Source organism: Bufo bufo, chromosome 4 (assembly GCF_905171765.1).
Source record: "Bufo bufo chromosome 4, aBufBuf1.1, whole genome shotgun sequence".
Lineage (NCBI taxonomy): Eukaryota > Metazoa > Chordata > Amphibia > Anura > Bufonidae > Bufo > Bufo bufo.
In genome coordinates this window covers 617,146,700-617,174,603 of record NC_053392.1, presented here as the reverse complement: position 1 = coordinate 617,174,603, position 27,904 = coordinate 617,146,700, and the positions used below count along the sequence as shown (strand labels likewise).

Genomic DNA, 27,904 nt, shown 5'->3' with positions numbered 1-27,904 from the left:
TAAGCCATTTTGAGCGTGGCATGGTTGTTGGTGCCAGACGGGCCGGTCTGAGTATTTCACAATCTGCTCAGTTACTGGGATTTTCACGCACAACCATTTCTAGGGTTTACAAAGAATGGTGTGAAAAGGGAAAAACATCCAGTATGCGGCAGTCCTGTGGGCAAAAATGCCTTGTGGATGCTAAAGGTCAGAGGAGAATGGGCCGACTGATTCAAGCTGATAGAAGAGCAACGTTGACTGAAATAACCACTCGTTACAACCGAGGTATGCAGCAAAGCATTTGTGAAGCCACAACACGCACAACCTTGAGGCGGATGGGCTACAACAGCAGAAGACCCCACGGGTACCACTCATCTCCACTACAAATAGGAAAAAGAGGCTACAATTTGCACAAGCTCACCAAAATTGGACTGTTGAAGACTGGAAAAATGTTGTCTGGTCTGATGAGTCTTGATTTCTGTTAAGACATTCAAATGGTAGAGTCCGAATTTGGCGTAAACAGAATGAGAATATGTATCCATCCTCTGATGGCTACTTCCAGCAGGATAATGCACCATGTCACAAAGCTCGAATCATTTCAAATTGGTTTCTTGAACATGACAATGAGTTCACTGTACTAAAATGGCCCCCACAGTCACCAGATCTCAACCCAATAGAGCATCTTTGGGATGTGGTGGAACGGGAGCTTCGTGCCCTGGATGTGCATCCCTAAAATCTCCATCAACTGCAAGATGCTATCCTATCAATATGGGCCAACATTTCTAAAGAATGCCATCAGCACCTTGTTGAATCAATGCCACGTAGAATTAAGGCAGTTCTGAAGGCAAAAGGGGGTCCAACACCGTATTAGTATGGTGTTCCTAATAATTCTTTAGGTGAGTGTATAATAATATGTGTAAATATATTATGGCTATAAACTTATATATATTTTTAAATTAAGTTTAGCCTCTATTTCTGAAAAGTTTGTGAGATTTGAACTCACAGCATCTGCACCATAGCCCAGAACTTTAACCATTACACTTTATAGCTGCATAGCCAGTCACAAAAAAAAATAAAAATATGAGACTTCTACTGTATAGGAATACTTACTAGTAGTAAGTATTCCCCCGATCGTGTCCCAGGTTTTTAAGAATGCCAAGGTGTGGTGTGGCCCCTATATGTGTCACAGTGCTCCTACCTGGATACAACGGGACCCCAGGCTTAGGCACTGAAGCAAATAAAGGGGAATAGTTGAGTTAGGGGATGAAGAATAACTTGAGTTCAGACTTTGATAAACTTTAACAGCAGCTTTATTTGGGTAAACTTGATTCCAGACAATATTCAGGCTTTTTCTTACATTCAGGGTTTCTCTTGGTTTCAGCAGGCTTTGGCATAAACTGGCAGGCAATCTTTATAACTGCATTCTCTCTCTGCTGTGCTAAACTCTGCTTGGGTCTGGTTACTGGACTTTCGGCTGGTTCTGGTATCCTTGGATTGGGGTGCTTTTGGCTGTTGTCCCCCTCCTGACACTCAGTAAGTAGATTAGCAAGAAGTCAGGTGGAACTTTCTCCTAGCTGCTACTTCCTTCGGGTCTTCTCAGCTCCACTATGAAGTTTAAACCGGAATAAACTAGAACTGCAACCCCTCCCTTCTGGTAGGAAACAGGACTGGTCCACTTCTGCCCAAATGGGGGAGGATGGAATGGTGGGTTCCAATCTGGCTAAGGATAGCTCTGATATATACGCTGCCACCGGCTGGTGAACCAGACATATTACATGAACGTAACAGTTTCATAACAATAGTATCAATGCACAATGGTGAACGACCTAGAAATAAATACACAGATGCCATTAATGTTAGACCATTAGAGACACATAGAAAATATAAATCCGGCTCACCCAGTTGAACTCCGTGCACGAAGTAAGTCAAGATCGACTCCTGTAGTTAATGCAGAAAGTAAAACACTCCAGCACTGGATAATCTTGCGTAGTCCGTCTTTATTAAACAGCCATAAATCAACAACTTCAAGCGTGGATATCACCTCCCCACACCTCCGAACTGGTTTACATGTTTCGAACCCTCTTGGTTCTTAATCATAACCTAAAGTGCACTTACCTCACGGGTCTCCTAAATACCTCCTCCCGTCCTGCCAGAACCAGCTGATAAAAATCAATGGCTCAGGGGGGAGGGAAAAAGGCAGAGAGTTAACCCAGTTAACCTCCACAGTGAATATGACTACTGATGATATACAAAATATTGAAAAAAGAATATATAGACATATTGCATTGGACATATAAAACCCCCTGGATTCAAAGTGCAACATGCAGAGGTATGAGAATATAAAAAACATTACCGCACAAAAACCGCATAGTGTGTATGTAGTAGTCTTATGTCCCAAATATATTGTAAAATAACTAACAAACAGATCTAGGGAAAAGAGCATACTGCTGCACTCTATATTATCCCGATCGTCTAAATGGAGGACAAAAAAACCCTGATAGAATATGCTTGAAAAACCTCAGCGGCTATTATTAATAAAAATGCATTATTTCTTTTTTTTTATTCAAACCATCAGGAAATCTAGTCTCTAACTTAAAAATCCAGTAGGCTTCACGGGTCAAAATCTAGTCCTTCTCATCGCAGATGTGTTAAGTGGTCGTTCATGAAACAGGTCCTCTCTTCATAAAAATTCCCAGACTCTTTTCTTTATGCGATTGACGCCATGTATACTAACGCCTCTGCTTCCATCTCCGTTAACGACACCCTCTCCAGCCCCTTTCAGATCCGAAATGGCACTTGCCAGGGATGCCCCCTATCCCCCCTCCTATTCATCCTGACTATGGAACCCCTTCTTCAAATAATTAGATTAGACAAAGAGATAAAGGGTGTGAAGCTAGGTGACCAGGAGCATAAAACTGCCGCATTTGTGGATGATTTGTTAATTAGAAAGGATAATCCTAAAACATAACATTTATTTAAATATGCCAATATAAAATCCTAAATCTAATGTGCGAAGACGTACATTGGGATACACAGATAGCAACCACTGATCAGTTATACCAATGGTTATCCCAAAACATAAATACAGTCATTTTAAAGTGCACAGCGGAGCTGAGTAACCAGCGTGTCCTACCGGTACCCAGGGACGGTCGTCAGATGCAACACCACATAATGGATTGATAGTAGTTCATCCTATATGGATATCCGGATAAAACATCAGGGAAAAACCAAACGGCTGGCAGTCAAACACATGTGTGCAGGGTCCCTAAACGGTCCCTATAACTGTCTAGCCAGTCAGCCCTATTACTAAAGGTATGGTAGCAGCCTGACCACAGGGCACTCGTCCTTATAAGGACGACCCCGCCCGAAACCTGTCCCTAAATCTAAATGCTATAAGTCCCTAGAAATGCATGGGCATAATCCCTACACGCATGTTTCACTGCCAGGACATGGGGCAGTTCATCAGGGGAGATGAAAAAAGAATCAAGGGACGCCCATGTGCAGTGATATTTACCTGTATACTGCATTATTCCTTCACCTCTTATCTATGAGGTAGCCCACGGAGGACCCGACCATCTTGGTGTACCTCAAGACCAGCTGACTGACCGTGTCATTTCTGGTCTGCAGGTTTAATCATCTCATCTAGGGATCGATCTGCTTGATTCTTTTTTCATTTTATATTGCATATTTTAATAAATGTTATGTTTTAGGATTATCCTTTCTGATTTACGTATTTACTCCAGGTAATCCAGAGTGCAGACATACCTCAGATCTGACCTCTTACATCCCTCTATTTAATTTGATTTGTTAATTATGATCAGCAACCCTGATCCAGCTCTCCCAAAAATCTACCATCACCTAGAAATCTTCGGTACCACTCCAACTTTAAGGTGAACCATAACAAGTCTCTAGTCATTCACATTAGCCTATCCATATCCCACAAAATCTAGTTAGAGCAAAATTCCCCCTTAAATTGGTCCTCCCCTCACTTAACATATCTAGGGGTGAAAATTAGCAATGACCCTTCTCAATTATTCTTGTTAAATTACACACCCATTCTCAAACATATCTCAAACACTCTTAAAAACCTGGATTTGCCCATACTATCTTGGTTCGGCAGGAAAAATATCCTTATGTCATTGGTCTTGCCTAAACTGACTTACCTTTTACAAGTACTCCCCATCCCGGTCCCGTCTTCATACTTTGTCTCCCTAAGGTCACTATTTAGTTCATTTATTTGGAACCAAAAGAAAGCCCACCTCTCTTATAAATCCCTATGCCGCCTTAAGAAATCAGGCGGGATTGCTCTCCCAGACCTCGAACTTTAAGGTAAAGCAGTTCTCCTCTCTAGAGTGGTGGACTGGTTGAGAGCTCCACCCCATAAATCCTGGGTCTCCATGGAACAGTCGATAGTCAAGTCCACGTTCAGGGCCCTTTTGCTTGGACACAGATCCCTCATTCCTCTTTCCCCTGATGCTACTCCTTTAATAAAAGCTACAATAGCAGCTTGGAAATGGCTACAAACCACACATTACTCTGTTCCATATCCATCCCCAATTCTTCAAGTCAGGGATATTTCACATCTTGCCCCTAAGGCTCTCCTCGAAAGTCTGCCCAGGCATTCTAGAGATTCCCCTATTTCGCTGCAGGATCTCTTTCAGAACAATCAGATTCTACCCTTAAGTGAGCTGAGTAGTAAACTATCAATACCTACAACATACAATAATGCTCTATACTTCCTCCGTGCATACTTATCACAACACATTTCTCTTGGAGACTTACACTGTCCTCAAGGTTGGATTAAAAGTCTGATCAGCAATTCTCATTACCCCCCTGAACCGATATCTCAACTATATAACAGACTGAGATCCCCAGCGACCAATGTCACTCCGGCTTACGTAGGACTACGGGAGAGGGATTTGAACCATTCATTCTCCTTTAAGGAGAATTAATACTATCTTAATTTCCCCACACAAGTCCTCCAGATGTGTGAGACTCCAAGGGAATGGTTGCAAAATCATCACAAGATGGTATAAGACCCCTGATATTGTGTCTTTATACTCTGAGTGTGCGTCCGACACGAGCTGGAGATGTTCAGGGGGAAGAGGCTCCTATCTACATATATGGTGGGAGTGTCCCATACTACTCAACTGGTGGAACCAAATCTTCCAGATATGCAATCAAATTTGTGGAGCAGATTTCCATCCTTCTCCGGAGCTAGCTCTTTTAAACCTTTTCCCCTCTAATTAACGGGCTACTAATCTGGGATTATTCAAACATCTAATTTACGCAGCCAGGTTTCTTGTCCCGAAATACTGGCTCTTGACCGAAGTCCCTTCAGTAGAACAATGGTCGCTTAAAGTAGACCAGATCTTTAGATTCGAAGGACATATCAGAGCTTTACCAAACTTTGGCATGATTGAAGATTATTCAGAGGTTTCGGAAACTGTGTCCATTGCATGGTTAATAATAGTGATATGATCTCTTGCTATAGAAAGGAAGTGTATTAATGTATCCAAATGTAGTCATTTCTCTTTATTTTTCCTCCTCTTTTGAGTCCCACGCTGCCAACCCGCTTCATATCAGATCAGACCTTAAAGTTTGAACCATCCTATGTTCCGGCGATGTACAAGTTCTTTCATTAGGTTTATTCCTTTTTGTGACCTTGTTACATGTTTAATATTCTCTTTTGGAGGTTGTTTCCTCGTCATTTGTATGTAAACTATTTTTGCATAATAAAGAAAATTTAAACAGAAAAATAAATAAATAAATAAAATACCCCAATATTTATTCACAATTTTTCTAAACTGTTTTGTATGACCATTATACGGTATAATGATGGGCGGAATTCCTTCTCTTTTTTTCCGCAATTCATGTGCTTTCTTATTTACCGGGTCTTCCAATAGAGTTTGTCTATTTTAATTTTTAGTTTTATTAGTATTTCTTTATTATACCCCTTTGATTTAAATCTTTTCTGCATATGTTCCGCTTCTTTTTTATATTCCTCTATATCAGTACAATTTCTTTTAATGCGTAAAAACGGACTCCTAGGTATATTTTTAAGCCACCATGGTAGGTGGCAACTTTCCTTGGAAATAAAACAGTTGGCATCCGTAGGTTTATTAAATGTTTCGATACAGATTTTTTCTTTTTCAATATAAATAGTAAGGTCTAAAAAATGAATCTCTTTTACACAATTATTTGGTGTGAATTCAAAATAAAAATCATTAAAAAAATTCCAAAAGTGTTCCCCCCCCCCCCCCCCAATATAAAAAGGACATTGTCTATATTTTGCCACCACAGGACGAGGCCCGCTCGGAGCTCGCCATCCGGGTGTATAAACTTATGCTCTTACCACCCTACATATAAATTTGTGAACCCCCATGCGAACCTCGTCTCCATCGCGGTACCCCACGTCTGGAGATAAAAATTATCTTTATACTTAAAATAATTTCTCTGTAAAATAAACAGTATACATTTTACTATATCTGCAATTTTGGCATCTCACTTTTTTATTTAGAAAGTATTGGGCTGCCTCACATTCCTTTTTATTCTCAATTACAGTATACACTCACCTAAAGAATTATTAGGAACACCATACTAATACGGTGTTGGACCCCCTTTTGCCTTCAGAACTGCCTTAATTCTACGTGGCATTGATTCAACAAGGTGCTGATAGCATTCTTTAGAAATGTTGGCCCATATTGATAGGATAGCATCTTGCAGTTGATGGAGATTTGAGGGATGCACATCCAGGGCACGAAGCTCCCATTCCACCACATCCCAAAGATGCTCTATTGGGTTGAGATCTGGTGACTGTGGGGCCATTTTAGTACAGTGAACTCATTGTCATGTTCAAGAAACCAATTTGAAATGATTCGAGCTTTGTGACTAGGTGCATTATCCTGCTGGAAGTAGCCATCAGAGGATGGATACATGTTCTCATTCTGTTTACGCCAAATTCGGACTCTACCATTTGAATGTCTCAACAGAAATCGAGACTCATCAGACCAGGCAACATTTTTCCAGTCTTCAACAGCTCAATTTTGGTGAGCTCGTGCAAATTGTAGCCTCTTTTTCCTATTTTTAGTAGAGATAAGTGGTATCCGGTGGGGTCTTCTGCTGTTGTAGCCCATCCGCCTCAAGGTTGTGCGTGTTGTGGCTTCACAAATGCTTTGCTGCATACCTCGGTTGTAACGAGTGGTTATTTCAGTCAACGTTGCTCTTCTATCAGCTTGAATCAGTCGGCCCATTCTCCTCTGACCTTTAGCATCCACAAGGCATTTTTGCCCACAGGACTGCCACATACTGGATGTTTTTGCCTTTTCACACCATTCTTTGTAAACCCTAGAAATGGTTGTGCGTGAAAATACCAGTAACTGAGCAGATTGTGAAATACTCAGACCGGCCCGTCTGGCACCAACAACCATGCCACGCTCAAAATTGCTTAAATCACCTTTCTTTCCCATTCTGACATTCAGTTTGGAGTTCAGGAGATTGTCTTGACCAGGAGCACCCCCCTAAATGCATTGAAGCAACTGCCATGTGATTGGTTGACTAGATAATTGCATTAATGAGAAATAGAACAGGTGTTCCTAATAATTCTTTAGGTGAGTGTATAACGATTTTACATCTAATGTACCTATTATATATTCTGAATTCCATTTTATGTTATTTAAAATTTGCAACTTGTGCGCAAGGTTGTAGATATTGATCGACATATCTTGAGAGGATGCTGGTTAAACAATCTATTCCAGACAATATAGGTCTCCCCGGAGGATGCTGAGTGTGTTTATGTATTTTTGGATTATGATAAAAAGCTGCTATTTTGTGATATTTAATCTCAATAAATGTGGTCTCATTTGTATGAAAATCCCTTGTCTCTTACCTTTTTGAACAAGCTCTTTTAATTCTCTTTTAAATGCTTCTGTAGGATCCCTTTTTAGCTGTTTATATGTTTTTTTCATCTCTTAATATATTTTGTGCCTCTTTATCATAATCGTCTCTATTTAAAATGACTATGCCTCCACCTTTGTCTGCCAGGCGGATAATCATTTTGTCTACAGAACCTATTCTATTAAACGCTTAAACAAGTAGAGCCCCCTGACAGAGTGGAGAGGGTGTCAGCAGTAAGTTTGTGTTGACGTCACTGATTATTTTGCCTTCCTCTGATCCGTCAGAACAATAACCCCAAAAAAAACGGATCCTGTCTGTTGAGAATCCGCCTTCACTTGGTCAGGCCGAAAGGCAAAATAGTGGCCCAGTCATGAAGTGCGGAGGGTGGGAACAGCATGAGCAGTCCACAGAGTGGCCCTATGACATAGTGGTGAGGTGGAAGCAGCATGAGGAGGCCACAGAGTGACACAATGACAGTGTGGAAATGGCAGCAGCATCAGGAGGCCACAGAGTGGCAAGGTGACATAGTGTGGAGGTGGCAGCACCATGAGGAGACCACAGAGTGGCAAGGTGACAGTGTGGAGGTGGCAGCAGCATGAGGAGACTACTAAGTGGCAAGGTGACATAGTGTGGAGGTGGTGGCAGCATCAGGAGGCCACAGAGTAGCAAGGTGACATAGTGTGGAGGTGGCAGCAGCATAAGGAGGCCACAGAGTGGCAAGGTGACAGTGTGGAGGTGGCAGCAGCATGAGGACCACAAATAAGCAAGGTGGCATAGTGTGGAGGTGGCGGCAGCATCAGGAGGCCACAGAGTGGCAAGGTGACGTGGTGTGGAGGTGGAAGCAGCATCAGGAGGCCACAGAGTGGCAAGGTGACATAGTGTGGAGGTGGCAGCAGCATCAGGAGGCCACAGAGTGGCAAGGTGACATAGTGTGGAGGTGGCAGCAACAGCATCAGGAGGCCACAGAGTGGCAAGGTGACAAAGTGTGGAGGTGGAAGCAGCATCAGGAGGCCACAGAGTGGCAAGGTGACATAGTGTGGAGGTGGAAGCAGCATCAGGAGGCCACAGAGTGGCAAGGTGACATAGTGTGGAGGTGGCAGCAGCATCAGGAGACCACAGAGTGACAGAGTGGGGAGGTGGGTGGCAATAACAGTACCCACTGATAATGGTGGGTCTAAGAAGGAGAACTTGGCATCAGATGTGTGGCATCAGGCGGGGGGCAGCATCAGAATAGTAGCTAAGGCAGGTAGCCAGAAGAATCCTGTCTCTTTTGTCAAAGTGTTGGTGGGGCACAGTGGATGATCTAGTCTGATTCATCAGGCATTGATGGGTGGAAATCCTGGGTGATCCACGCCTGATTCATCTTGACAAAGATCAGTTTCTCCACATTGTGGGTGGACAGGTGAGTTCTTCTTGGGGTAACTTTGGCCCCCACCGCACTAAACACCTGCTCGGATTTTTCCAGGGCAAACTCTGCCAGTTGCGGCCACAAATCCAGTTTGGCTGCCCAGTAGTCCAGCGGATCTTCAATGTCGGGTAGCAGGGTGCTGTCCAAGAATGCCACCACCTGCTGGTTCAGGTCCTGCTCTATGTCTAGCTGTTGGTGAGTAGTTCAGTTTGTTCTCCCTCTCAGCGGGTGTAAAAAAAGCCCCCATTTTGGATCGGTAGCGAGGCTCCAACAAGGTGGCCAGAAGTCATCCCTCTGCCGAATGGTGACAATTCGGCTGTCACTACGCAAGCAAGTGAGTATGCATCGGGCCATTTGTGCAAGAGACTCGGAGGGACTCCCTGCCTCCATCTCCACTGCATACTGCCACGGTGTGTCTGGGTCCTCTGCCTCCTCGCCCTGTAGCTTCTCTGGCTGCTTCTCCTCTCCCGTTAACTGTGTAGAAAAACCATCCATTTCACTACACATTGCTTGTGCTCCAATGTCCTCTTCCTCCAGTTCAGCCCCCACAGGGCTCATGTGGCCGTGAGATGTAGGCACCACGTCTCCAGTCCCCTGGCCAGACAGATTTACCAGCATCTATTCCAGGACATGAAGCAGTGGAATGACATTGTTCATCCCGTAGTCCTGGTGACTGACAAATAACGTGGCCTCCTCAAAGGGCCTGAGCAAAAAGCAGGTGTCACACATGAGCTGCCACTGGCTGACATCAAAGTTACACAGGTGTGTACTCCTGTCCGCTTGGATCATCAAGAAATCGTTTATGGCCTTTCTCTGTTCGTATAGTCGGTCCAACATATGGAGGGCAGAATTCCATCAGGTGGAAACGTTGCATATCAGCCTATGTTGGGGGATGCCGCTTTGCCGCTGCAGCTCAAGGAGGGTGTGCTTTGCGTGTGTACGAGTGGCTGAAGTGCATGCAAAGTTTCCTGGCCATTTTTAGGATGTCTTGCAGATGGGTGGAAGACTTCAGGAACCACTTGACAACCAGATTGAACACGTGTGCCATGCAGGGCGCATGGCTCAGCCCTCCTTGACACAGCGCCGACAACTTGTTCTTCCTATTGTCAGTCACCATGGTTCCGATTTTCAGTTGTCGTGGAGAAAGCCAGGATTCGATTTCTTGATGAAGGACACGGAGAAGTTCCTTCCCTGTGTGACTCCGTTCGCCCAGGCAAATGAAGTGCAGAACAGTGTGACACCGCGGTGCCCTGCACATGTGGTACGCTGGAGGGGCACTGTGAATTGTCCCTGCAGTGGAGGCTGAGGACACGGTGGAGGATGAGGAGGCAGAGGCGTACATTGTCGTAGGACCAACGGCGTGAGAACGTGGAGGCAGTAGCAGCATCATCTGGCCAAGTTGCTGGTGTGGCTGTGCAGGAACCACATTCACCCAGTGGGCCATAAAGGACATGTATTGTCCCTGACCATAGTTAAAGCTCCACACGTTGGCGCTGCTGTGCACTTTGGCAGACACTGACAGGCTCAAGGACTGGCCCATCTTCTGTTCTAAATGTGTGTGCAGGGTTGGTACTGCCTTTTTGGCGAAGAAATGACGGCTTGGGACTCTCCACCTCAGCACAAGCCATCGGTTCTCTGAAAGATGCAGAGTCCACCTCTTGGAAAGGGAGGGACTGCAGCACCAGCAACTTGGACAGGGGCACGTTCAGCTTCTGCGCCGTTGGACGAGTGCATGCATATTGTTGTCTCTTGGCAATCGCTTTGGTGATCGATTGCTGACGGACTGACTGACAAGGAGTAGGAGGGGGAGGAGCAGGAGCATCAGGACCAGCAGATGATGGGAAGGACAGACAGCTCCCTTCGGCTGAGGTGGTGGAGCCTTGACTGCCTGAAATCGGCTGTGTGCCACTGGGTGATGCAGCTGTTGCTGCAGCAGGCTGGACCACCACATTGGAGCCACGGTTCTCCCAGGCCACTTTATAGTGACGCTGCATATGTTGACGCAAGTCCGTGGTGCCAACATTGGCACCCTGGCCAAGCTTCACCTTCAGCCAATAGATTCTACATATGGCCATGTTCACCTCCTCCGGTAACTTAACAAAAAACTGCCACACCGCAGAGTAAATGATTTTACCCCAACACTAGGCACTGACTGACTGCTACCGCCGCTGCTTCCGTGAACCCATGCACCGCTACTTCCCGGGCAGGTAGGCTCCTGCGAAGTGGATGGTCTACCCCGGGCACGTTTGGCTCCCGACCTCCCACTGCTGCCACCCTGCTGACGTCCGGCGGAAGGGGTGGATGTCTCCTCCACACCTTGGCTTCCCAGTAGCTGCTGACTGTTTTCTAGTAGCTCGTCCTCACTGTATAGTGGAGCTGAGCACAATACTTCTTTGGCTAAGGGAACAGAAAAGGACACAGGCCGGTTGAGGACAGGTGAGGGCACAGGGCCTTCTCTCGGGCTGGGCCAACTAAGGGTTGTGTCTGACGAACCCACTGACTCTTGGCTGGGGGTGTCTAATGTCACTTGTGATGAAGTCGAAGTTCGAGTCAACCATTCAAGAACCACTGGGTTGCTGGTCAAAACACGACTGCTAGCTGACACTGGGAGCTCAGGCCTCTCGAAGTGACCCCTGCTGCCAAGGCTTCTTACTCTGCTGCGACCTCTGCCTGCACCAGAAACATTTAGGCCTCTTCTTCTCCCCTGTGCATGTCCTGGCACTTCTCTGTCTGACATACTGTTAGATCAAATAAATAAATAAATAAATAAAAAGAAAATTAAAACACCCCCAAAAATTCTGTAATTTTCTCACTTCACCACACAATGGCTAATAAGCCCCTTTTTTTCCACTAATACACACAAAAATGGGGTTTAGGAAAATATAACTGCACCATTGAGCGGCAAATATATTTTACTTTTGCCACTAATACATGCCACAGAAGGCTTTAGAACATATAACTGCACCGCTGAACGGCAAATATATTTTTCTTTTGCCACTAATACACGACACATAGGGCTGTAATTTCCTCACTTCATCACACAACGGCTAATAAGCCCTTTTTCCCCCCACTAATACAAGCCAAAAAATGCTTTAGAACATAACTGCACCGCACAAGGGCAAATAAGAGATAGAAATATTTCCTTGTAATAAACCCTGTTAATGGCTGTATCAAACAGCACTTGCACCACAATAACAAGAACAGTTTGCTGGAATTACATAGCTGTATAATGGCAATTTGGGTCCCCAGTCTGTGCAGCAAGGTGTAATAGGAATGTTCCTATTACACAGGCTGTAACCTCCCCTACTGAACCCTGTTCAACATAAATGCTGTGGAATGATTCCTCCCTATCCTTTCCCTGCACCTTGAATAATCTTTCCCTGCACTTGTATATCGTTTCTTTTTAGCACAATGACGTTTTTTCTAGCACTGTCCCTAGCGCCTGCTGACGTCTCTCCCTGCACTAAGTACACAGGAAAATGGCAGAATCCAAGTTGGCTGAGGCTATTTATAGGGCTGTGACATCCCAGGGCTGGCTGGCTGCTGATTGGCTGCATGCAGGGGCGGATTAAGTGCATGATAGGCCCGGGGCTGTCTACCAAACTTGCCCCCCCCCCCTCCTCCTCCATTTTAGTTTTTTTTTGTATGAAGAGGCTGCGGTGCTTCATGGGCGCCCCAGTCTCTTCTTAGGCCATATGACATCTTCAGACTAAAAAAAAATACCCCAAATTGGGTCCTAAACTGAAAAATGTAGTCACCAAATTTAAAATACATATAATTGTAATTGTAATAAAAAAGACATTGAGGCGAATACAGCACCACATACCTCTTACATCCAGGGACATCTCCTGTCATGTAGACCTTCTCTTTCCTCTTCTCCTCCATTTGACCCAGACCACCATGGCAAATTCTTTCAGCCACATCTCGTCTCTACAGTTTGTAACACAGATACGTTATATTTCTCAATTTTTCCATCAACCTCCTCATCCTGGTGTCCCCACAGCGTCATCCTGCCACCCCCAATACTGTGCCCGTTGTGCTTCCCAATGCCCCAGGAACTATACTGCTGAAAAAATAGTGACCCTAATAGACATAATTGGGGTAATTTATCAAACTGGTGTAAAGTAGAACTGGATTTCCAAAAGAGCTGTCAAATATGAAAGGTGGAATCTGATTGGCTGCTATGGGCAACTAAGCCAGTTCTACTTTACACCAGTTTGATAAATCTCCCCAAATGTTCCTATAGTGTCCACAGCAGCTCTAATGTCCCTTAGAGTGCCCCCAGTAATAATAACTATATTGTGCTCCAGGCAATAATCCCTGTATAGTGTCTCTAGAAATAATAGAATTGCCCCTACAGTGCCTCCCCAATAGCAACACCCCCATATAGTAATTTCCACCACACTGCCCCCACATAGTAATCCCCCCATAGTAATTTGCCCCCACACAGTAATTTCCCCCAAACTGACCCCATATAGTAGTTTGCCCCCCACACAGTAATTTGCTCTACACTGTCCCTACATAGTAATTTCCACCACACTGCCCCCACATAGTAATTTGCCCACACTGCCCCCACACAATAGTTTTCCCCACATAGTAATTTGCCCCCACATAGAAATTACCCCACACTGTCCCCACATGGCAATTTCCCCCACACTGCCCCCACATAGTAATTTGCCCCCACACTGCCCCATATAGTAATTTGTCCCCACACTGCCCCATATAGTAATTTGCCCCCACACTGCCCCCACATAGTAATTTGCCCCCACACTGCCCCATATAGTAATTTGCCCCCACACTGCCCCCACATAGTAATTTGCCCCCACACTGCCCCATATAGTACTTTGTCCCCACATAGCAATTTCCCCACACACAATAGTTTCCCCCACACTGCCCCCACATAGAAATTTGCCCCCACACCGCCCCCACATAGCAATTTGACCCCACACTGCCCCCACATAGCAATTTGCCCCCACACTGCCCCCACATAGCAATTTGCCCCCACACTGCCCTCACATAGCAATTTGCCCCCACACCGCTCCCACATAGAAATTTGCCCCCACACAGCCCCCACATAGCAATTTGCCCCCACACTGCCCCCACACTGCCCCCACATAGCAATTTGCCCCCACACTGCCCTCACATAGCAATTTGCCCCCACACAGCCCCCACATAGCAATTTGCCCCCACACTGCCCTCACATAGCAATTTGCCCCCACATAGAAATTTGCCCCCACACAGCCCCCACATAGCAATTTGCCCCCACATAGCAATTTGCCCCCACACTGCCCTCACATAGCAATTTGCCCCCACATAGAAATTTGCCCCCACATAGTAATTAGCCCCCACATAGTATTCCCTCCCATAATAATTTGGCCCCATACAGCCCCCACATAGTAATTAGCCCCCACATAGTATTCCCTCCCATAATAATTTGGCCCCATACAGCCCCCACATTCCCCCCCCATGTACTCGATTTAACTTCCCTAATATGTCCTCCTGTGTGCCCCCCCCCCAAAGTAGGCACATGAAATAAAAAAATAAAAAATGAACAAAAAAATGAAAAGATAAATACTCACCTACTGTATGTCCAGGGCCAGGCGCTTGCTCGCAGAGTCAGGCGCGTCACAGTGCTGCATCCCGGCACAGGCGCGCGATGACGTCATCACGCACGCCTGCGCCGGGATTTCTCTACCGCATAGGCCTCAGGTCTTCAAGGCCTGAAGCCTATGGCGGTGATCGCGGACGGGACAGGGAGCTATGCGCTCCCATGCCCCGCAGCAGTATGTGGGCGACCCGAACGTCCCTATTGTAATCCGCCACTGGCTGCATGCATGGCATTATGGGTGATCCCGCCTTCGCAGAGTCCCTTTCTCCATGTCCTCAAATGTGCAGCAGCCATTTTAGGAAAAAATGTGATTCGTTACCATGAAGTATGAGGAAATTTGGCTTTAGTGCAAATAAATTTTTTCCTGAAATTCGGATCGAATTCAACTTCATCAGCTTACATTCGCTCATCTCTAGTGTTGAGGGCTGGAGAATATTCCTGTAGTGGGTGATATTTAGACTTAGGTCTTAGACCAGTATGTTTATAGCTGTCCTCAGATTCTATGTTGTCTTCCTTTTCCCTATCCAATCCTTTTATTTTTTTTTTCATAAAATATTTCTTAAGGGCCAGCCTTCTCAGGAATTTTCATACTCCTATAAACACCTCGAATTTATTGAAAAAAGTAGTTGGAGCAAATTTTAAGCCCCTTTTGAGGATAAAATTTCCCCCCTTCATTAATGTATGTCTGCTTAAATATAAATTTATTCCCCGCAATCCCCTCTTCCTTCTCCTTCCTTATTTGCTGTTACTATTTCTTTTTGGTGAGTTTCCCCCCTCTGCTTCCCTTTTTGTATTTCCCTCTTTCCAAGCCTGAAAAAAATCCTGTTTCACAGTTTTTTTAATCACTGTTTTTTCCTATTGTCATTTGTATTTACACTGCTGTTCTTTTTTTCTTCTTTTTTTATCGTTATTCTCAATTCCCTTTTTATTGTATTTTTGCTTATCAGTTTTTATTTTCTCTATTTTTTAACTCATCAACTGTTGTTTCCAAAACCGGATTTTCCAGTGGTTCTCCCTCTGTTTCTTCCCAATCATTGCTGTCCTGAGATAGAGGGTTGTATTGGGACCTTTGGGGTAACTCTTCTTTCTTTTATTATTATCTCTGGAGACAGTGGAACAACCGAACCCTCATTTGTAGTTTCCTCTTGTTCGGTATGCGTAGTGAATATGGACAAGGGGCTTAAGGTGGAAAAAATACTGTCAGGTGATATAGGGAGCAACGACATTATTGAAGAATGGGAACGGATGTTCCACAAATTCTCTAGGAAAGCGATGAGTTTTATTATCAATAAAAGAAGACAAAGATTATTAAATATAAATAAAGATATTAGGGAGCAGTTTGAAAAATTAAAGCCATGGAAATGTCACCCTAGCATAAAACCACTAGCTGACAGTATAAAAAGAAAAATATATGAAAAAGAATTAGAAATAAAAGAGAAAATGAAAAAAAGAAAAGAAAAAATGTAATAGAGATTCTTTGGCAATTAATATCGTTACACACAATAGAGAAAGTGGAACTTTGGAGAACCTCAACTCGTTTGAAACGGTAGATGAATATATACCAAAGTTATGCAGTGAACAGGAAGACCAATTGTATGGATAGTGGATGGCATCTCTCCTATGTGAGTTCTCTGATGTGCAACAAGACTTGATTTCTGACCAAAACATTTCCCCCATTGTGAACATGAAATTGGCTTCTTCTCTAAGTGGAGTCTTTCATGTTCCACAATATGTGATTTCTGGATAAAAAGGGTTCACACATTCTGAAGATGAAAATGGCTTATCTGCTGTGTGACTTCTTACATGTTTTATAAGCATTAATTTCGCACCAAAATACTTCCCACATTCAGAACACATAAATAGCTTCTCTCATGTGTGAGTTCTCTGATGTCGAACAAGATTTGATTTCTGACTAAAACATTTCCCACATTTCGAACATGAAAATGGCTTCTCCCCTGTGTGAATTCTTTGGTGTTGCATAAGCAATGACTTCGCATCAAAACACTTCCCACATTCAGGACACACAAATGGCTTCTCTCCTGTGTGAGTTCTCTGATGTGCAACAAGTTTTGATCTCTGACTAAAACACTTCCCACATTCGGGACACACAAATGGCTTCTCTCCTGTGTGAGTTCTCTGATGTGCAACAAGTTTTGGTTTCTGACTAAAACACTTCCCACATTCGGGACACACAAATGGCTTTTCTCCTGTATGAGTTCTCTGATGCCGAATAAAACTTGATTGACTGTCAAAGTCTTTTCCACATTCCGGACATGAATGCGGATTCTCCCTGGTGTGAGTTCTCTGATGTCTAACTAGAATTGATTTTATGCTAAAAGATTTTCCACATTCAAGACATGAAAATGACTTATCCCCTGTGTGAGTTCTCTGATGTGTAACAAGATGTGATTTCTGACCAAAGCACTTTCCACATTCAAGACATGAAAATGACTTCTCCCCTGTGTGAGTTGTCTGATGTGTAACAAGATGTGAATTCTGTCTAAAGCACTTTCCACATTCAAGACATGAAAATGGTTTCTCTCCTGTATGAGATCTTTGATGCTGAGAAAAATTTGATTTACTGTTAAAGCCTTTCCCACATTTAGGACATGAATACATCTTCTCTCCTGTGTGAGTTCTCTGATGGGCAACAAGATTTGATTTCTGACTAAAGCAATTTCCACATTCAAGACATGAAAATGGCTTCTCCCCTGTATGAGTTCTCTGATGCTGAATAAAACTTGATTGATTGTTAAAGCCTTTCCCACATTTAGGACATGAATATGGATTCTCCCTTGTGTGAGTTCTCTGATGTCTAACTAGAATGGATTTCATGTTAAAAGATTTTCCAGATGTCAAGCATGAAAATGACCCATTATCTCTGCAATTTCTCTCATGCAAAAAAAAATTTGATTTCTTTTTAAAACGTTTCTCACTAGAAAAAATGTTCCCACATGTCTGTTTAGTTCTTGTTTTACCAATCAGTAACTGCTTAGATAAAGGTTTCTTGTGACCAGCAGTATCGGTGGATGGATCTCTCCTGTGAAGGACTGAGGGTACATTAGGAGTTGTTGAATCATCTTGTGTAGTATTGTTATCTACTGCTTCATGATGGGAAGATAAATGGAGATGTCTATAGGAGTCGCTCATCCCGTCTTCCACTGGAAAATGAAACAAAATTATATTATTTTTGCATCTTTATTGAGACAATTGCAAGCCAGGAAATGTGATCACTACCATCTTCAATAACCTGTAGCATCCCCTGCATAAACACACTGATATAAACTTTTCCCTACCACATATTGGTGCAACGTGTCATTCTAAAACAACTGGTTGACTTGTTTCAGGATTGAGGGATCTCCTATCACTGGCGATTCCCTTTGCCCTTTTTGTCAGAAATAGGTGAGGCTCATCTATTCTCAGAACCAGGATTCCTTCAGGATCAAGATCTACCTGTGATCTTGGCTGCCTGGCCCTCCTTGGCAACTTCCTTCTTAGCTGGATCCCATCTGTCTAGAAATCCTTTGGTCTCCTCGGATCTGCAAAACTGCCCTCTCCCCCACCTTCCCCTTCTACCCTGCTGGGCTTCCTGTAACATCTCCTGTGATGCTGGCCTGTACTGACCGAAGACTAGTTTGGTAAAAGTACTTTACACATTTACTTTTTCTTGCAAAGCCTCCCTCTTGTCTGTGAGGTTCACCTATTTTAAATAGCCTTTGATCGGTCTTTAGATAACTGCTACCTTTTCCTTATCATTGATGGTCTTGTGACATGGAAACCAGTTTTTTTAAATTACAAGTACTTTCATCTCAGCAAGTTTGGTTTGGTTTTATCAGTTTTTACCAGCTAATTTGCAAGTGTCCTCCTCCCCTTATTTCTCTTATCATCATTAGATGCCTTCACTTTTCCAGTTATTATTTCAAAGGCTATTTACCCTTCATCTTTAGGACCAGGCCCTAATCTGACTGAATGCTTACATCCTGTACTACTGATCTCCCCTGCAAGGTGGGAACCTGTCTGAGAGGGCATATGGACCAGTGATGAGCGGCAGGGGCAATATTCGAATTCGCGATATTTCGCGAATATTTGGGCGAATATTCGTCATATATTCGCAAATTCGAGACTTTGTGATCTCTAGTCATTATTTTATTGATTGCGAAAGTCGGCAATCGGAAAATTTGCGATACAAATTCGCAATACGAAAATTCACGATCAACACTACTCCTAAAGTCAAAGATATTGTAGCCTTCTCATTGGCCCACAAGCAATGAGCAGTGAGGTATCATGTGTACTGATGAAAAAAAATCTAGAATATTCGTGATTACGAAGATATAGCACTATATTCTAGATATTCGCAAATTCTCGAAGTGCCAATATTCGCTATAAAAATTCGCGATTAGAATATTCGCAATCAACACTAATATGGACAACCGGAGCACTCTTACTCAAGACCCCTTGGGTCCACATAATAGAGGTTCTTTGGCCTAAAGACATTTACAATCAAAAAAGATTTATTAAAAGCTCTTACCTTTCACAGACACTGAGATGGGTTTTTCAAGTCCACTTGTCATTTCACCAGAACTTTCCTGTAAGATGAAAGATATTAGAAAAATACACCCCGCTGCTGGTTTTTCTTATGTCCAGGCAAAAATGAAACACTTCTACAAGACATGAATTCGGCTACTTTCACACCAGCGGTTTTGCTGGATCCGTCATGGATCAGCAAAAACGCTTCCGTCATGATAATACAACCGTCTGCATCTGGATCCGGTTGTATTATCTTTAAAATGGCCATAACGGATCCGTCATGAACACCACTGAAAGTCAATGGGGGACGGATCAGTTTTCTATTGTGTCCAAGAAAACAAATCCGTCCCCATTGACTTACATTGTGAGCCATGACGGATCCGTCTTACACCGCACCACATGGCAGACAGAAAAACGCTGCTTGCAACCAAATGGAACGGAATGTTTTGTCCCTATTGACAATGAATGGGGACAAAACGGAAGCGTTTTCCCTCGCTATTGAGATCCTATTGATCTCAATAGCGGAAAGGGAAAGCGCCAATTTCACGCCAGTAACTGGTGTATGTGCACTCCATATCCCTGTGCCTCTGACCACAGTGGGCAGAACAGTGCACATGCCCGGGCCCGGCAGTGATGCGCGAACAGCCTATAGGGAAATATGATGTCACAGAGCCACAGGGCTGGCCTGAGCTTACTGAGGGGCAGAGTTAGGCGCGAGTGAGGCGGGGGAACTTGGGCACTTTCAGAGAACTCTCCGCCCCTGGGCACTTGTGACGGCTCATTAGTATATGATAAAAACAACTTTTTGGGCGATTTGAAGCATCTGAAGAACTAAACACGGGTGTCATGTCTTTGTGCCCCACTGAACAATGTCACCTGTTTGAAATCGGTCAGGTAGATGACAGACTCCCTTTAAGTAATGTCAGAATGACACTGATATGTATAGCTCTGGGTAAGCATTATTGACGGTGTTAAGAAGAAGTCTGTTTAAAAAGACACTGTGCCGTCGCATGTGTTATGCTTTTTAAAATTAAGAACATTCCAATAATTATCCCGTATTGGAGGCAGATGCCTGCCCAAAAATTCTCCCTTTTTTTGGAGCAGCAGTGCAATGAGAGACCTCACAAAATGTGCAATGTGCAGCCATTTAGGGGTAGCAGTAATGGCATCAGGCGGAGCAGCAGCTGCAGTACAGTATGGAACACCATGAACAGGCAGGCAGTCGCATCACTGGGCTGATCATAAATAGCCAGCAATGGCAGATCTGTAACGCCCCAGAAGTGCATTACCACCTTTTACACCTCTCCACTATCTCCTATGGTTGATTCTATGTTATCATGTGTATTTATTTCCAGGTCCTGCACGATGTGTAATTGTATTTCTTACTTTATGATGTTTAAGTGTAATGTACCTGGTTCCCCAGCAGATGGCGGCACCAATGGCAGAGCTACCTTCTGTTCCATTCTAGCCCTCTCTAGAAAGGGAGGAGTTTTAGTTAGTGAGAAGTTAGTTCAGCTTACCCCATCTATGGGGAAGGAAGCAGGCCCTCATCCCATCTGGACGAGCCCTGCAGAAGTGAGTCTGGAGTACCCCTTCAAGGGGAAGGCTGTGTTCCAGCCAGCAGAGCACCATCAGCTCTGCTGGAACAAGAGGAAAAAGCAAAGAGCTTCAGAAGCCAGGAGGAGAAGTTCCCTGGATAAAGATACAGACAGACCAGACTACAGAAAGTAAAGTTCAGCAGAAAACAAAGGATTCTATTTAATCCTGTTAACACAGCAGAGCCAGAGTGCAAGAGATGTAGCAGAGCCAAGTGTGTTTGCCTGCCAGTGTTTTTATGCCAAAGCCTGCTGGTAACCAAGATAAAGTTGGAAGATTGTTTCCTGATGAAAGTTTATTCAAGTAAAGTTACTGTTTAACTTCAACACAAGGTCTGTACTCAATTCATTTCTTCATCAACTATCCCTTGCTCTGCTTCAGACGACAACTCCTGGGGTTCCAGGATATCCAGGTAGGAGCACCCGGACACGTGCACAGCCACATCTAAAGAGACAATATAGGCTACCCTTACACAACTCTGGCATTCCTACACCTAGGTACCACCAACACTATCTACTTAAGGGGACTTTGTCCCTTGTTGCTTCATTGCAACTTGCGTCACATTAATATACTTCTAAATTCCACCAGAGGGGACCCCTGCCCTAGTCACAGTTCAATGCAGATCTATTCATTGTCATCTGCTAGAAATGTGTGAAAATCCTCAAGGATCCAACAAACGCTTAGGACAATTTTGCCTGCTTGGGTGGGAAAATGCCACCTGCCATGAGGAAAACCCTCCCTGAGATGACACAAGAGGCTGGAAAACATAGTACTTGGCCATTTACAGCCACTGATCCAATCTGCATTCCCAGAAGCCCATAGCGTCAGGGAACAGTGTGTGTGCCAGAGAAAGGGCATAGGCCAGGTACAACTGAACCTAGCTGTTCATACAGTGCATGTCCATTTACTGCATCAGGTTGGGGCAGCAGCTTCTGCTACTTGTTGTAGCAGAGACAGCGGAAGAGTGGTGACTAACATTTTGTTAAAGGAATGGAACTGCACTGCAATTACCACAACTAAGTGGTACAGCAGCAACTGCACTGCCAGCAACTTGGCCACGTGGGAGTTCACTTTGCACACAAGCTAATTGCTGGTTGCGAATAGATTTCCCATGGCCGCACATTCTGTTATCGATTTTTAATGATGGAACAGAAGACAAGAAGGAGGAGGAGTAGGAGCAGGAGAAGAAGAACCTAATGATGACGATAAGGTCACTGTACTGCTTGGGGATGTTGCCTGGCTGTCACAAAGAAGACTGTGAGAAAGAAGACAGACTTTATCGAATGCTGGCCAGTTCTATTTTCCCACTGGATTTGGTGATGCCGTCTCATGTGCTGCAATAGAGCTCTGTTGCCAATGCTTGTGTTTGAATGTCAATGACATATTTTAATCCTGCAGATAAGTTTTGTGCGTTGGCCTTGTGGAGAAAAACAGCCATACATGAGTCGCTCGCACAGAGCTAGCGGCAGCCAAACTTGTTTTCAGTGGCAACACCAGTTCCCGAGCTCATCAAAATAGAAGAAGATCTGGCTCCGGCCATACATTGCCTCCACTCTTTATTGCAGCCACGCCATCACCCTTCTCCTCTGGTGCCAACTCCTCCTCAGCACACAGATCCCGCTCCCATGTCCTGTCCAACACAAAATCATCATCATAGTCCTAACCCTTCCCGTCACGTTTATCAGAAAGTGATATGTCATCGTGGGATCCTTTCCCCTCACTCCCCACCGATTCCCTGTTCTGGGATTGCCCATTTGACCCAAGTCACACTGTCGCCACAGCTACTATTGCTGTTACTGTCACTACTACTGTTACCACCACCAAAACAGCTATGCATTGGGTCCTCCGCCTCTGCCTGAACATCCTCCTTATGGCAGTCCTAAGGCTACTTTCACACTAGCGTTCGGAGCGGATCCGTCTGATGTTTCATCAGACGGATCCGCTCCGATAATGCAGATGTTCGCATCCGTTCAGAACGGATGCGTCTGCATTAAAACTTAGAAAATTTTCTAAGTGTGAAAGTTGTCTGAGCGGATCCGTTCAGACTTTACATTGAAAGTCAATGGGGAACGGATCCGCTTGAAGATTGAGCCATATTGTGTCATCTTCAAGCGGATCCGTCCCCATTGACTTCCATTATAAGTCTGGACGGATCCGCTCGCCTCCGCACGGCCAGGCGGACACCCGAACGCTGCAAGCAGCGTTCAGGTGTCCGCTCACTGAGCGGAGCGGAGGCTGAACGCTGGCAGGCGGATGCATTCTCAGTGGATCCGCCTCCACTGAGAATGCATTGGGGCCAGACGGATGCGTTCGGGACCGCTCGTGAGCCCCTTCAAACGGTGCGCACGAGCGGACACCCGAACGCTAGTGTGAAAGTAGCCTAACTCTGACACTTCTTACACAAGTCATTAACAGGAAGACTATTTGGATTATCTTCCACAGCACATGGGATCTTGTTGCCTCTTCTTAGGAAAAAAGAAGGTCCCTCATTAGAAGAGCGCAATTAAGAGACAGAGATGATGAAAATGAAAAGCTTCTCTGGAGCCGCAAGGAGGAGAGCAGGAGGAATGCTGTGACTCTTGGCTCAATGGCACATTGTCAGACTCAGAGGTGAAAATTGACATCAGCCTGCTGTGACTGAGAGGAGGAGTGAGCCATCCAATCCACAATCTCATCCTCTTTGTCCTCTAGAATATTCTGGCGCCTACTAGAAGCAAAGGGAGAACTGTGGTCTGCTGCTACTACTACTAGCCGGACGGCTGGTGCTGCTAATACTGTTTGCACTACTACAGCCACCCACATTCTGAATCATAGATGATGAGGCACGGGTAGTGGAAGTGCTCATTAGTACAGAAGGCCCAGGGAGTGGGAAGTACGGTGCTAAGTATTACATACCGCACCCTGGTCCTCTTCTCCCGGCGTCAGCACTGCATTCTGTTCTGACACAGGTTTCAGGATACAGTGTGCGGCACGCAATATGACCAGACACTGACATCAGGACACAGTGCAGCGCCAGTGCCCGGATACAGTGCTGAACTAAGAGCGGTGGTACCTGGAGGAGGAGAGGTGAGTTTTTGTCTGGTATGAGGTCTGCATTTAAGGGACCAAGAGGTGAGGTGGGAGATATAGGTGTGACAGGGGTCTGCATTAGTCAGGGATCTGATATACGGTCTGTATAAATTTTGGTCTTCATTTAGGGTCTGTATAAATTTGGGTTCTGATCTGGGTCTGAATACATTTTGATGCCAATTTGGGGTCTGTATAAGTATGGGATGTGTACTAATTGTGGGGTCTGATTTGCAGTCTGTATTATTTTGGGGTCTGTATTTTTTTAGGATCTGTCTGGAGGTATGTATTAGTTTTGGGGTTGCCCAATTGTGTAAAATATTTTTTTTGAAAATTGATTAGAATGTCATAAAATAATCAAAGTAGTGACACATTTCTGATTCTGGTGAAGCAGCGTTAATCATCTTGTCAAAATGACACCATATTAAGACCCATGATGGCTGGTCATTACTTTTTAAATTACATTCCGCCCTACCAAACTTACAGGAGAATACAGCACCACATATCTCTTACATCCACTGATGTCTCCTCTGACGTTCTCACAGTTTGTCACACAGAAATCTTAGATTCCTACTTTTCCATCACCCTCTCACCTTCTCAACACCCTATTCTGCCTCAATAGTTGCTGTGCTCTCTAATACTATACTGCAGAAACAGATAGTCCTCCAGAAAATACTAGTACCACACAGACAGTGCCCCATTCAATAATTATTGCCACACAAAGTGCCCTCAAAAATAATTGCACCCAGCAGATAGTTCCCCTGACAGTAATAGTGCAGTAACCATAGTGTCTTCCAAAAATAATGTTCCAGGGTGCGCCCCATAGTAACAGTGCTCCCAAAAGCCCCACCAATAATAATTCTCTCCCACAGTGCCCTTTGTAGTAATAGTGCCCCAAAGGTAAATGTCCACCATTGTGCTCCAGAAGTAATAATTCCCCATAGTGCCCATACTAGTAATCATGTTCCCCATGGCCCGCCAGTAGTAATAAAGCACACCAAAATGCCTGCCTATAATGCCCCCAGTAGTACTAAAGCCCCCTTTTGTGCTCCAGTAGTAATAAAGCCCTCCATAGTGCCCTTCAGTAGCTTTAAAGCCTACCATAAAGCACCAGTAGTATTAAAGCCCCCAGTGTTCCTCAGTAGTAAATATGCCCCCAGTAGAGCTAATGCCCCCCAGCAGTAATGACAGCCACGACAGTATGCCACAGAAATAATAATGTCTGCCTATAGTGCCCCAGTTGTAATAAAGCCCCCATAATGTGCGCCAGTAGAAAAAATGCCCTCTTATAGTGTACCAAGTAAGGTTGCACCAGGTACCAAAGTCTCTATACTTTTTCGATAGTTTGGTGCCTGATTGGGATTGGCATTTTTCGCTATTGTGCAGCTTAGAATCAGTCACTATCAGTGAACATGGTGCATGCAAAGCTCAGCGCACACCATGATCTCATAAGCAGCTGTACAGTGGAGAAGAAGGGAGAACGTCCCTCCCTCCTCACTGTGACGTGGTCAGCCACAGCCACCAATAAAGTAACTGGGTGGCCTGATGGGGGAGAGCCAGGGAGAGAGGGAGGGGGACGAATAGGAGGGCAGGAGAGAGACAAACTCACCTTGGTCCTCAATGTTGATAAGTAGAGATAAGGGAATTTTTCAAACATTCGTTTCGGACGGTTGCCAAATTTCCAAAAAAGATTTGATTCAAATTTATTTGTGATAAATGGCATTAAAAAACATATATTTCCGGGCAGCAGAGAGCCTGTATATTGGTGTAGAACACTGTGCATTGCAGAAAGATGCATAGGGAGTCCTCTGTGGTAGTGAAAATGAAGATTACTCTTACCGGTAATTGGATTTTCCTAAACCCACGACAGCACCACAAGAGAGAGGATCCGCCCCCAAAGACAGGAAACCTGAAGTACAAAAAGGCGGAGGCTCTCCTCCCACTTCAGTATGTCTTTCCAAGGATGAGAGGAATTCCGCCCAGAATTACTGTATTAGCATCAAACCTCCAAACAAGATATATACATTTTCCCCCCTGCGACACCCGTGAAAAGTGTGCACCAACCACCATACAAACAGGGAAGGGAAATAAGGGTGCTGTCGTGGGTTCAGGAAAATCCAATTACCGGTAAGAGTAATCTTAATTTTTCCCATCACCCACGACAGCACCACGAGAGTGAAAACCAAGGAGGGTGGGTTGACAGCCGAAAGCACCTTAGTAGCAAAAGTTAAATCAGAAAAAGAGTCTAACTGTAACCGGTAATGTCTGAAAAAAGTAGTCGGAGAAGACCAGACTGACGATTTACAGATATCCTTAATAGAGACAGAAGCCCTCTCAACCCAAGAGGAAGAAATAGCTCTTGCAGAATGGGCCCTAAGGCCTTCTGGAGGAGACTTTCCCTGAGATTAATAAGCCAAAGACACTGCTGACGTAATCCATCTAGCAAAAGTATTTTTAGATGTGGCATGACCTTTACTTTTTCCCTAAAAGATAACAAACATTGAGGAAGATTTCCTCTAGTCTTTAGTTTTGGACAAGTACTGTATCAAACATTTCCTAACATCAAGACAATGAAAAGACTCTTCCTCCTCCGTAGTTGGTGTCTCATAAAAGGTGTGAATAAACACCTGAGACCTGTAAAACTTAGAAGATACCTTAGGAAGGAATGCTGGATCAGGTCGGATGATTAGCCTATCCTCTAATATGTTAGTATAAGGAGGATTAATAGAAATGCACTGGAGTTCACTAATCCTACGGGCCGAAGTTAAAGCTACTAAGAGGCTTAGCTTAAATGACAAACATCTGATAGAAATCTCTTCAATAGGTTCAAAGGGAGGTTTCGATAAAACCTTTAGAACGGAATTTAAATCACAAGGAGCTACCATGGGAGAAAAATTCAGGGAAGATCTGGAAATTGATCTAAAAAACCTAGAAACCCATGGATCTGAAGACACCTTCTCATTAAACAGGGCGAAGAGTGCCGAAACCTGAACTTTTAAAGTGCTAGGTGACAAACCTAACTGTAGACCTTTCTGAATAAATTCCAAAATCTGGCAAACCGGAGCTTGGGAAGGAATGTTCCTAAAATCTAAACCAGAAAAACTCAGGAACCTTTTCCAGACCCTAGCATAAATGGAAATTGTAATTTTCTTTCTATATTTTAAAAGGGTATTAAATATATCTGAAGAAAACCCTCTATTGGTCAGCAGGAACCTTTCAAATTCCATGATGTCAGATGGAGGCCCTTTATCTGTGGATGAAAAAGCGGCCCCTGAGACAGAAAGTCGCGGACTTCCGGAAGGACCCACTGGCCCCTCACAGACAACTTTCTTAACCAGGTGAACCACGTGAATCTGCTGCTTTTTTTTTATGGTGGGAAGCCCTGCCAAGATTTCTTTTCTATGGCATTTGTTTTTAATCTGGTCTTCTAACTCTGAAAGCAAAACAATTAAGGAACAGGCCGTACAAGTGGATGCAATAGAGGGTCTAAAGCAGGGATGCCCAACCTGCGGCCCTCCAGCTGTTGCAAAAGTACAACTCCCAGCATGCATGAACAGCCTACAGCTATTAAGGCATACTGGGAATGATAGTTTTGCAACAGCTGGAGGGCCGCAGCTTGAGCATCCCTGGTCTAAAGGAAGATGTAGAAGTTTCCCAAGCACCTTTTAAGAATTCATCCGCTTTTTTTATCTAAGGGGTCTCTAAGAGAACCCATGTCTTCAAAAGGAAGACACAACCTCTTAGTCACTTTAGAAATATCTACGTTGATCTTAGGCTCCTTATTCCAAAAGGCACAATCCTCTTCCGAAAAGGGGTATTTCCTT

The 27,904-nt window shown here is 44.3% G+C and overlaps 1 protein-coding gene and 1 long non-coding RNA gene across 2 annotated transcripts in view; one reads left to right on the top strand and one right to left on the bottom strand.

Annotated features, from left to right (window-relative positions):
- Positions 1–27,904, top strand: part of LOC120999664 (oocyte zinc finger protein XlCOF6-like) — a 2,208,135-nt gene that overhangs the window by 113,578 nt on the left and 2,066,653 nt on the right. The gene's annotated exons all lie outside the window — the stretch shown is intronic.
- LOC120999779 lies at positions 707–20,146 on the bottom strand. Its single transcript, XR_005778644.1, has 4 exons — positions 19,989–20,146; positions 13,103–13,109; positions 2,678–2,683; positions 707–739 (listed from the first exon to the last, which is right to left on the bottom strand). It is a non-coding gene; the product is annotated as an uncharacterized LOC120999779 (long non-coding RNA).